Source organism: Oryctolagus cuniculus, chromosome 15 (assembly GCF_964237555.1).
Source record: "Oryctolagus cuniculus chromosome 15, mOryCun1.1, whole genome shotgun sequence".
In the NCBI taxonomy this organism is placed as follows: domain Eukaryota; kingdom Metazoa; phylum Chordata; class Mammalia; order Lagomorpha; family Leporidae; genus Oryctolagus; species Oryctolagus cuniculus.
The window spans coordinates 83,883,702-83,894,014 of NC_091446.1; the positions used below are offsets into that span (position 1 = coordinate 83,883,702).

At 40.5% G+C, this 10,313-nt stretch overlaps 1 long non-coding RNA gene across 21 annotated transcripts in view; it reads left to right on the top strand.

Annotated features, from left to right (window-relative positions):
* LOC103345547 (uncharacterized) overlaps window positions 1–10,313 on the top strand; it is a 39,496-nt gene that overhangs the window by 9,697 nt on the left and 19,486 nt on the right. For 16 of the 21 annotated variants that reach the window (XR_007915928.2, XR_011382612.1, XR_011382609.1 and 13 more), the window contains 2 exons: window positions 1,477–1,609; window positions 2,432–2,635. This is a non-coding gene — a long non-coding RNA (uncharacterized lncRNA). The remainder of the gene's footprint in view (window positions 1–1,476; window positions 1,610–2,431; window positions 2,636–10,313) is intronic. The other 5 variants (XR_011382620.1, XR_011382617.1, XR_011382604.1 and 2 more) reach the window with 4 other exon arrangements.

Here is a 10,313-nt window from a genome sequence, read left to right on the forward strand (position 1 = left end):
GGGGAGTGAACCAATGGAAGGAAGACATTTCTCTCTGTCTCTCTCTCTCTCACTGCCTATAACTCTGTCAAAATAAGTAAAACACACACACACACACACACACACACACCACTTCGATGTCTGCATTCCATATTGGAATGCCTTGGTTTGATTTCTTTTCTTTTTTTTTTTAATTCTCTATTTACTTGTACTAGTTACAGAGACTCAGAAGCAGAGGCAGAGAGAGGGAGAGAGGTGTCTTCCATCCTCTGGTTTACTCTGCAGGTGGCTACAATGGCTGGAGCTATTCTGATCTGAAGCCAGGAGCCAGGAGCCAGGAGCCTCCTCTAGGTTCCCACGCTGGTACATGGGCCCAAGGACTAGGGCCATCTTCTACTGCTTTCCCAGGCCATAGCAGAGAGCTGGATCAGAAGTGGAGTAGCTGGGATTTGAACTGGCACCCATATGGGATGCTGTTACTGCAGGCTGTGTCTTTACCCACTGCGCCACAGCACTGGCCACTTGGTTTGGTTTCTTTTCTGCTTCTAATCTAGCTTCCTGTCAGTGTGCACCCTGGGGGCAAGAGTGATGGCTCAAGTAGTTGGATTCCTGCCACCACGTGGGAGATCTGGATTAGGATCTTGGTTTCTAGATTCAGCCTGGCCCAGTCTTGGCTGTTGTGGATTTTTGCGGAATGTCCCAGTGATGGGTACATTCTCCCTCCCTCTCTTCTTTGGCTTTCAAATAAGTAATGTATTAGAATAACAATTTAAAAATGTTGATAAAATTCATTAGGAAATCATTTAGGCATGGCACTTTCATTACTAATCATTGATAAAATTTAATTAATTGTTATGGAACCTCCAAATTTTCCAGCTCTGCTTGTGTGAATTTTGATACATTGTATGTTTCATGGAATTGATTCAATTCATTAATCTTGTCAAGTTTTTGGAAACAAAATTGTTCTATTCCATTGTGGTTTAGGTTTATTTTTGGTCCATTGTGTCAGTAATGATGTCGCCTCTTTCATTTATAGGATTGGTAATTTATACTTGTTCTTTACTTTTTTCTTGGTTAGGCCTGACAACAAGTTTTTTAATTGTGTTGATATTTTCAAGAAATCCAATTTTAGTTCTGATAGTTTTCTCTACAGGTGTACTTTTTTTCCCTTCCATTGATTTCTACTTCTAACTTATTTTACTTATTTTTAAATTCATCTTCTTCCTCTGATTTTCAAAGATGAAAGCCTAGCTTATTGATCTTGATTGTCTCTAAAAGATGTATTCATTATTATAATTTGGCAAGATATAGTTCCGCTTTCATTTAATTTGAAGTATTTTTCAATTTTCTTGAAATTTATTCCTTAAACACGCATTATTTTGAGGTTTGTTGCTTAATCTCCAAGTATTTGGGATTCTCCAGTTGTGTCACTGACGTCTCATTTGGAGCCCATTATGAGCTGAGAGCTTAGTTCCTGTGACTCCTATTCTTTCTTAGGTGTTGACGTGTGCTTCACAGCCGTGGAGGTGGTCAGCGTGAATGTTCTGTGTGGGCCTGAGCAGAGTGTGGATTCTGTTGTTGTTGGATGGAGCATTTTCTCCATGCCCAGTAGATGCACAGGTGATTGATGGTGCGTTTTTATTCAACTGTATCCATACTGCTCTTGTAACTGCTGATCTATTAATTTCTGCAACTCTTGCTTTTTTGCTTTACATTCATATGTGAATTACATAGATGGGTTTTTTAATGTTGAATAAACTTCCATTTGTAAGACTAACCCCATTCAGTCATGGTACATTTTTATAACACCAGATTTTATTCTGATAATATTTTTTGATGGTTTGGAAGATTTTATGATTTGAGAAATTTAGTGCATAGGTTCTCTTCCAGTAATATGTTTTTTTAAAAGATCTATATATTTATTTGAAAGTCAGAGCTGTATATAGAGAGAAGGAGAGGTAGAGAGAGAGAGAGGTCTTCCATATGCTGGTTCACTCACACACACACACACACATACACTTTGCTTCAATGGCCAGGGCTGCGCTGATCTGAAGCCAGGAACCAGGAGCTTCTGGGTCTCCTACGTGGGTGCAGGGTCCCAAGGACTTGCACCATCTTCCACTGCTTTCCCAAACCATAGCAGAGAGCTGGATGGGAAGTGGAGCAGCTGGACTCAAACTGGTGCTCACTAGGGATGCCGGCACTGCAGGCAGCGGCTTTATCCACTATCCCACAGTGTTGGCCCCGGTATGTTTTGTGATTTGGGTATTACACTAACTCAAATCACTCAAAATGAGTATTTCACCTTCTAATTTCTTGAATTATTTGTGTAGATTTTGTGTTATTCCTTCATTAAAGTATGGGTGGAATCCACTAGTTGAGCTGTATGAACAAGGAGGGGTTATTATTTTCTTTGCTGGGAAATTTGTAACTGTGCATTCAATGTCTTCAGTAGATGCAGGAGAGTACTTCAGAAAGCCACAGGAAAGTGAAATGGAAAGATAATTTTATTTTGGAGGAAATGAAGAGATATGTGTATTGTGGAAGAAAAGAACTTTATGTCACGAGGCCAGCAGAAATGTCATCAGCAGGCTGAGGAGAGGAGGATGTGGCGTGACCCCTGTCAGAACCTGTGGCTGGGACAGAGCTTCGACAGGTGAGCCCTCATGTGCCCCCTTGGTCCAGCCTGCAAACTACTGTGCCACACACCTGCCCCCAAAGAAGTGTTTAATGCTCATGTTAATCTCTAGTACTGCATCCCACAAGTTTGAGCATGCTGTGTTTTCAATTTCTCCTTCCATTTTAACAGTTTTCCTGTCTTCTATCGGAGCTCATTTGTGAGGTGCGTATACAATGAGGATTGTTGTCTTCATGGTGAATTGGTCCTTGCTGTATTATATAAAGTATATCTTTGATTCTAGCCTTTTTGTTTTACTGTGCTATCTCCTTTTGTATGAAAAAAGACTCTCTGACGTTCTTTCAAAAGACTATACATGCTGTTGCATGCATGTTTGCGAGCTGTTGCTCAATTATCAGACTCCCGTAGAGACAAGAGGTGGTGAGTCTTGTAGATTAAAACTGAAGTTGAACCAAAAACGGTCAGCTCATGTGCACATTTCTTGCTTGTCTGTAGTGCTTGTAGCCTTTTGAGTCCACAAACTCTGTCATTATTTAGACAGGGCCATAATCAATGTGGAAGTGCTCTCCTCCCTTCAGAGAAATATACCTCCTTCTTTGATGATCCCTTCTTTCCACTGGGATGTCATTGACAGAGATCTTCCATGTAGGCCATGTTTTGCCACAGTGTTGGCTTTCCATGCCTGAAATGCTCACAGGGCTTTTTAGCCAGATGTGAATGCTGTAAAGGCTGATTCTGAGGCCAGAGTACTGTTTAGTGTGTTTGTCATTCTATGAGTCTGTGGTCTGCTTCCCATGTTGGATCATATTCTCCTTTTCAATGCTTTTTAAAAGATGTATTTATTTGCAAGTTAGAGTTACAAAGAGGCAGAAGCAGAGAGAGAGAAGTCCTCCATCTTCTGGCTCACACTCCCTCTGGCTGCAACTGCCGGAGCTGTGCTTATCCAAAGCCAGGAGCCAGGAGCTTCCTCCGGGTCTCCCACATGGGTGCAGGGCCCAAAGACTTGGGCCATCTGCTGCTTTCCCAGGCCTTAGCAGAGAGCTAGATCAGGAGTGGAACAGCCAGGACCCAAACTGCCACCCATGTGGGATGCCGGCAGTGCAGGCGGCAGCTCTACCTGCTACAGCACAGCGCCATCCCACCTCCTTTTTCATTCTATCTATTGATATTTGCAGACACTTGGTCTTATTCATGTGATCCCTTTGACACTTATTCCTATCTTTATGATCAGTTACACACTTAAAATGATCATTTTAACTAGTAATAGTGGCATTAGTACCTGCCGACTTCATGGGATTTGGAGTCCCATGGCAAGTTTTTAGCTTTACACTTAGGTGTAAGTTTGTAGGAATGTGTGCCGAACTGTACATCTCTTCTCTCTCTTATTCCCACTCATTATTTTTATAGCAATAAATTTTCAGTTGGATTTAACCACCTAAGAGTAATTCTGTGTTAATTAAAAAATTCAACCAATGGTATTAAGTGGAAAAAGAAAACAGTAAAAGGAATAAAATAATAAGCTGTTCCTCGACAGTCAAGACAAGGGCTGATCAAATCATTGCTTCTCATAGTGTCAATATCACTTCTACAGGTTGCCTTTTAGGTGCTCAGTTAGTTGTCACCGATCAGGGAGAATATATGATATTTGTCCCTTTGGGACTGGCTTATTTCACTCAGTATGATGTTTTCCAGATTCCTCTGTTATGTTGCAAATGACTGGATTTCTTTTGTTTAACTGTTGTATAGTATTTCATAGATTACATATCCCATCATTTCTTTATCCAGTCTTCTGTTGATAGACATTTAGATTGGTTCCATGTCTTAGCTATTGTGAATTGAGCTGCAATAAACTTGAAGGTGCAGATAGCTTTTTATTTGCCAATTTAATTCCCCTTGGATAAATTCTGAGGAGTGGGATGGCTGGGTGGTATGGTAGGACTATATTCAGATTTCTGAGGTATCTTTTCAAGCTGTCTTCCATAGTGTCTTTGCCATTTTGCATCCCCACTAACAATGGATTAGGGTACCTTTTCCCCCACATCCTCACCAGCATTTGTTGTTTCTTGATTCCTGTATGAAAGCCATTTTAACCTGGGTGAAGTGAAACCTCATGTTGGTTTTGATTTGCATTTCCCTGAGGGTTAGTGATCCTGAATATTTTTTCATGTGTCTGTTGGCCATTTGGATTTCCTCTTTTGAAAAATGTGTATTTAAGTCCTTGGCCCATTTCTTAAGTGGGTTGTTTGCTTTGTTGTGGTGGCATTACCTGATCTCTTTGTAGATTCTGGTTATGAATCCTTTATTGGTTGCATAGTTTGCAAATAATTTCTCCCATTCTGTCAATTGCCTCTTCACTTTCATGACTGTTTCTTTTGCTGTACACAAACTTCTCAATTTGATGGAATCCTAGTTGTTAATTTTGGCTTTGGCTACCTGTGCCTCTGGGGCATTTTCCAAGAAGTCTTTGCCTGTGCCAATATCTTGTAGGGTTTCTCCCATGTTCTCTAATAATTTGATGATGTCAAGTCATAGATTTAGATCTTGAATCCATGTTGTGGATATTGTATAAGGTGTAGGTAGGAATCTTGGCTCATACTTGTGCATGTGGAAACCCCATTTTCCCAGGACCATTTGTTGAATAGAATATCCTTTTTCTAGGAATTGGTTTTAGCTCCTTGATCAAATATAAGTTGGTTGTAGATGTTTGGATTGATTTCTGGTGTTTCTATTCTGTTCCATTGGTCTACCCAGTACCAGGCAGTTTTGATTATAACTGCCCCATGGTTTCTCTTAAAATCTGGTATTGTAATGCCTCCAGCTTTGTTTTTGTTGTAAAAGATTGCTTTTTAACTATTCTAGGTCTCCTATGCCTCTGTATGAATTTCAGCAGCATTTTTCTAGATCTGTGAAAAAAATCTTTGGTATTTTGATTGGTATTGCATTGAATCTGTAAATTGCTTTTGGAAGAACAAACATTTTGATGATATTGATTCTTCCAATCCATAAGTATGGAAGATTTTTCCATTTTTTTGAATTTCTTCCATTTCTTTCTTTAACGTTTGGTAAATCTCATTGTAGAGAGCTTTGACATCCTTGATTAAGTTTATTCCAAAGTACTTGATTTTTTATAGCTATTGGGAATGGGATTGCTCTTAGAAGTTCTTTCCCAGTCATGGCATTGTCTGTGTACACAAAGGATGTTAATTTTTATGTACTGAGTTTTATATCCTGCTACTTACCAAACTCTTCTATGAGTTCTAATAGTCTCAGTGGAGTCCTTTGGATCCCCTATATAAAAAATCCTGTCATCTGCAAATAGGGATATTTTGACTTCTCCCTTCCAATTTGTACCCATTTGATTTCTTTTTCTTGCCTAATGGCTCTGGCGAAAACGTCCAGTACTATATTGAATAGCAACAGTGAGAGTGGACATCCTTGTCTGGTACCGGATCTCAGTGGGAATGCTTTGAAATTTTCCTCATTCACTATGATGCTGGCCGTGGGTTTGTCATAAATTGCCTTGATTGTGTTGAAGAACATTCCTTCTATACCAATTTGCTTAGAGTTTTTATCAAGAAAGAGTTGTATTTTATCAAATGCTTTCTCTGCATCTATTGAGATAGCCATATTTTTTTCAGCAGTTTGTTAATGTGGTGTATCACCTTGTTTGATTTGCAAATATTGCACCATCCCTGCATACTAGCAATAAACCTCACTTGGTCTGGGTGGATGATCTTTCTGATGTGTTGTTGGATTGATTGGCTAGAATTTTGTTGACGATTGCTGTGTCTGTGTTCATCAGGGAAATTGGTCTATAATTCTTTTTCTCTGTTGCATCTTTTTCAGGATTAGGAATTAAGGTGATGCTGGCTTTGTAGAAAGGATTTGGGAGGATTCTCTCTCTTTCAGTTGTTTTGAATAGCTTGAGAAGAATTGGAGTTAGTTCTTCTTTAAATGTCTGGTAGGATTCAGCAGTGAATCCATCCAGCCCTGGGCTTTTCTTTATTGGGAGGGCCTTTATTACTGATTCAATTTCCATCTTGGTTATGGGTCTGTATAGGTTTTCTCTCTTTCTTTTTTTTTTTTTTTTTTTTTTGACAGGCAGAGTGGACAGTGAGAGAGAGAGACAGAGAGAAAGGTCTTCCTTTGCCATTGGTTCACCCTCCAATGGCCGCTGCGGCTGGCATGCTGCAGCCGGCGCACCGCGCTGATCCGATGGCGGGAGCCAGGTACTTATCCTGGTCTCCCATGGGGTGCAGGGCCCAAGTACTCGGGCCATCCTCCACTGCACTCCTGGGCCACAGCAGACAGCTGGTCTGGAAGAGGGGCAACCAGGACAGAATCCGGCGCCCCGACTGGGACTAGAACCCAGTGTGCCGGCGCCGCAAGGTGGAGGATTAGCCTAGTGAGCCGCGGCGCCGGCCTTGTATAGGTTTCCTCTATCTTCATGGCTCAATTTAGGTAGGTTGTATGTGTCCAGGAAATCTATCCATTTCTGCTGTTTCCCAGTTTGTTGGCATACAGCTCTTTGTAGTAATTTCTGATGATTCTTTTTCTTTCTGTGGTGTCAGTTGTTACATTTCCTTTTTCATTTGTAATTTTATTGATTTGGATGTTCTCTTTCCTTTTTTGGTTATTTGGGCCAATGATGTGTCAATTTTGTTTATTTTTTCAAAAACCAGCTCTTCGTTTTATTGGTCTTTGTATTGTTTTTTGGATACAATTTTTTTGATTTCTTCTCCAATTTTAATAATTTCTGTTCTCCTTCTAGTTTTGGGTTTGGTTTGCTGTTGTTCTTCCAGATCCTTGAGAAGCTTTGAGAGCTCATTTATTTGGTGCCTTTCCAATTTCTTGGAATAGGCATGCATTGCTATAAACTTTCCTCTTAACACTGCTTTTGCTGTATCCCTTAAGTTTTGATATGTTGTGTTGTCATCTTCATTTGTTTCCAGAAATGTTTTGATTTCTCTTTTGATTTCTTCTGTGACCCACTGTTCATTCAGGAGCATGTTGTTCAGTCTCCATGTGTTTGCATATGCTCTAGGGATTCCTGAGCTGCTGATTTCTAGCTTCATTCTGTTGTGGTCCGTGAGGATGCATGGTATGATTTCTGTTGTTTTGAATTTGCTGCGACTTGCTGTATGGCCTTGTATGTCATCACTCCTGGCAAAGTTCCATGTGCTGCTGAGAAGAGTGTTTATTCTGCAACTGTAGGATGAAAAGTTCTGTAGATATCTGTGAGGTCTGTTTGTTTTATAGAGTCAACTAAATCTGCTGTTTCCTTGTTGGTTTTCTGTCAGGTTGATCTGTCCATTGCTGAAAGTAGAAACCTGATTCCCCCAGTACTATTGTGGTGTAGTCTATGTCTCCCTTTAGATCCCTTAACATTCTTTTTAGATAGCCAGGTGCCCTGTAATCAGGTGCATATACCTTTATAATAGTTACATCTTGCTGTTGCATTGGTCCCTTAATCATTCTATACATATGCTCTTCTTTCTCTCTTTTAACAGTTCTTGTGTTAAGGCCTATTTGGTCTGACATTAAGATGGCTACACCAGCTCTTTTTTGGTTTCTGTAGGCATGGAATATCTTTTTCCATCCTTTCACTTTCAGTCTCCATGCATCTTTGTTAGTGAAATGTGTTTCTTGTAGGCATCAAAAAGATGAGTTTTGTTTTTTAATCCACTCAGCCAGTCTGTGTCTTTATGCTGGGGAGTTGAGGCCACTTGCATTCCATGTGACTACTGATAAGGAAGGACTTTGCCCTGCTAGCTTCCAAAGACATTCATAATTTATACTTTGAACTTCCTTTGACCTTTTACTGAGAGATTTTCTTCCTTTACCTTCTTTCGTATTGATGACCATGTGTCTGAGTTTCTGTGTATCTGTGCAGCACATCTTTAAGCATCTTTTGCAGGGCTGGACTGAAGGTGACAAATTATTGCAATTTCTGTTTGTTGTTATTTCACCTTCATTAACAAATGAGAGCTTTGCAGGGTATAATGTTCTGGGATGAGTTTTTTTTTTTTTTCCTCTTAGGAATTGGACTGTATCTTGCCTATCTCCTAGCCTGTAGGGTTTGAAGTCCACTATGAGTCTAATTGGAGAGCCTCTGAAAATAACCTGGTGTTTCTCTCATGCACGTTTTAGAATCTTCTCTTCATATTTCACTGTGGTGAGTTTGAAGACAGTATGCCATGGTGAGGATCTTTTCTCGTCATGTCAGTTGGGAGTTCTGTGTGCTTCTTATAGTTGGAGGTCCCTTTCTTTCCAAACCCTGGAAGTTTTCTGCTATTATTTCACTAATAAGGCCTTCTAATCTTTTCTCTCTCTCCATGCCTTCAGGGACTCCTAGTACCCATACTTTTTTTTTATAGTATCCTGTAGATTCCCAACAGTGTTTTTCAGTTTTCTAATTTCCTCTTCTTGTCTTGATTTGACTGTATACTTTGCTGTGCTTTGTCCTCTTAGTTCGATAGTCTCTCTTCTGCTTCACCAATTCTGTTTTTAATGCTCTCCACTGCATTTTTATTTATCCTATTGAATTCTTCATTTTGATTTCTCTTTAATATCTCAATTTCATGTTCTATAAATTCTTCATTTCATTTTGATTCCTCTTTAAGATCTCAATTTCATGGGATAAATTATCTTTCATGTCCTGCATGAATTTTAGTACTTTGTGCATTTGATTTTTATTACTCTATATAATCTAATGAGCTATGTTTGGTATTCCTCTTTTTTATTTTTTTTGCTGTAGTGTCTTTTATCATTGTATTATGACTCTGTAGATAAGTGGACTGTCTGCTCAGTGAATCTCTAGAGGCTTGTAGTGGTTGTGTCCAGAGAACTATGTTCAGTTCTCCAGGGGTAAGGGCGTGCCTAAGGTGATACACCCAGGTTTGGTGTGGCAAATCTTCTCTATTTTTGCAATCAAAAGCAAGGTATACTGCTCAGCTGAGCTCTTCTCCTCTATGGAGACCAGTGTCTGAAAGCTAGCCCCAGAGGATATAGTATTTGTCTGCTCAAGGATCTGTGTGGTCCTCAGTGTAAGTTCAGATTCCCCAGCAATGTCTCTCACCAGGTAACCAGGAACCCCTGAGCTTGTGGAGTCTCACAGTGAGACTACTCAGAGTCCCAGCCACATCGTGATTCCTCCCACACACCCTCAGTTTCTTTCACATTCCCAGTTCACAAGCTTCACACAGTCACCAGCTCTTAGCCCCCTGTTAGTTCTCCCCACCAGAGTCAGGAGTCTCTGCTTGGCTGGGTGCCGGGTGTAGCCACGAGCTATTGCAGCTGTATGTATATCCAAAACGGCACCCACTCTATCGGTTTGTTGTGGTACACCATTGCAAAGTGATTCAGGAGAGGGAAACATGTCCGTCCCTTCCTCTTTTTTTTTTTTTCCTCCTCTACTTGGCTGATACACTTTCCCCCATGGGGCACCGAGGCTGGTTCCCTCTAGGCTTTTCCTGCCGCTTTTTCACCAGTGGCTTGGACTGCTGCAGTCTAGTCTCACCTCACTTTCCAGCGCTGTTGCATTGGCTCCCAGAAGTTGGAGTCCTGAGCCATGGGCGCCCACACCCTCCATGGAGGTCCACCTTGTCCCTCTAATTTTGGTAGAGTTTCTTCTACCATTTTTCCCTAACTCTTCCCTTAGGCTACTTTGTCTCTACTTTTTAAAAACTATCTTCTC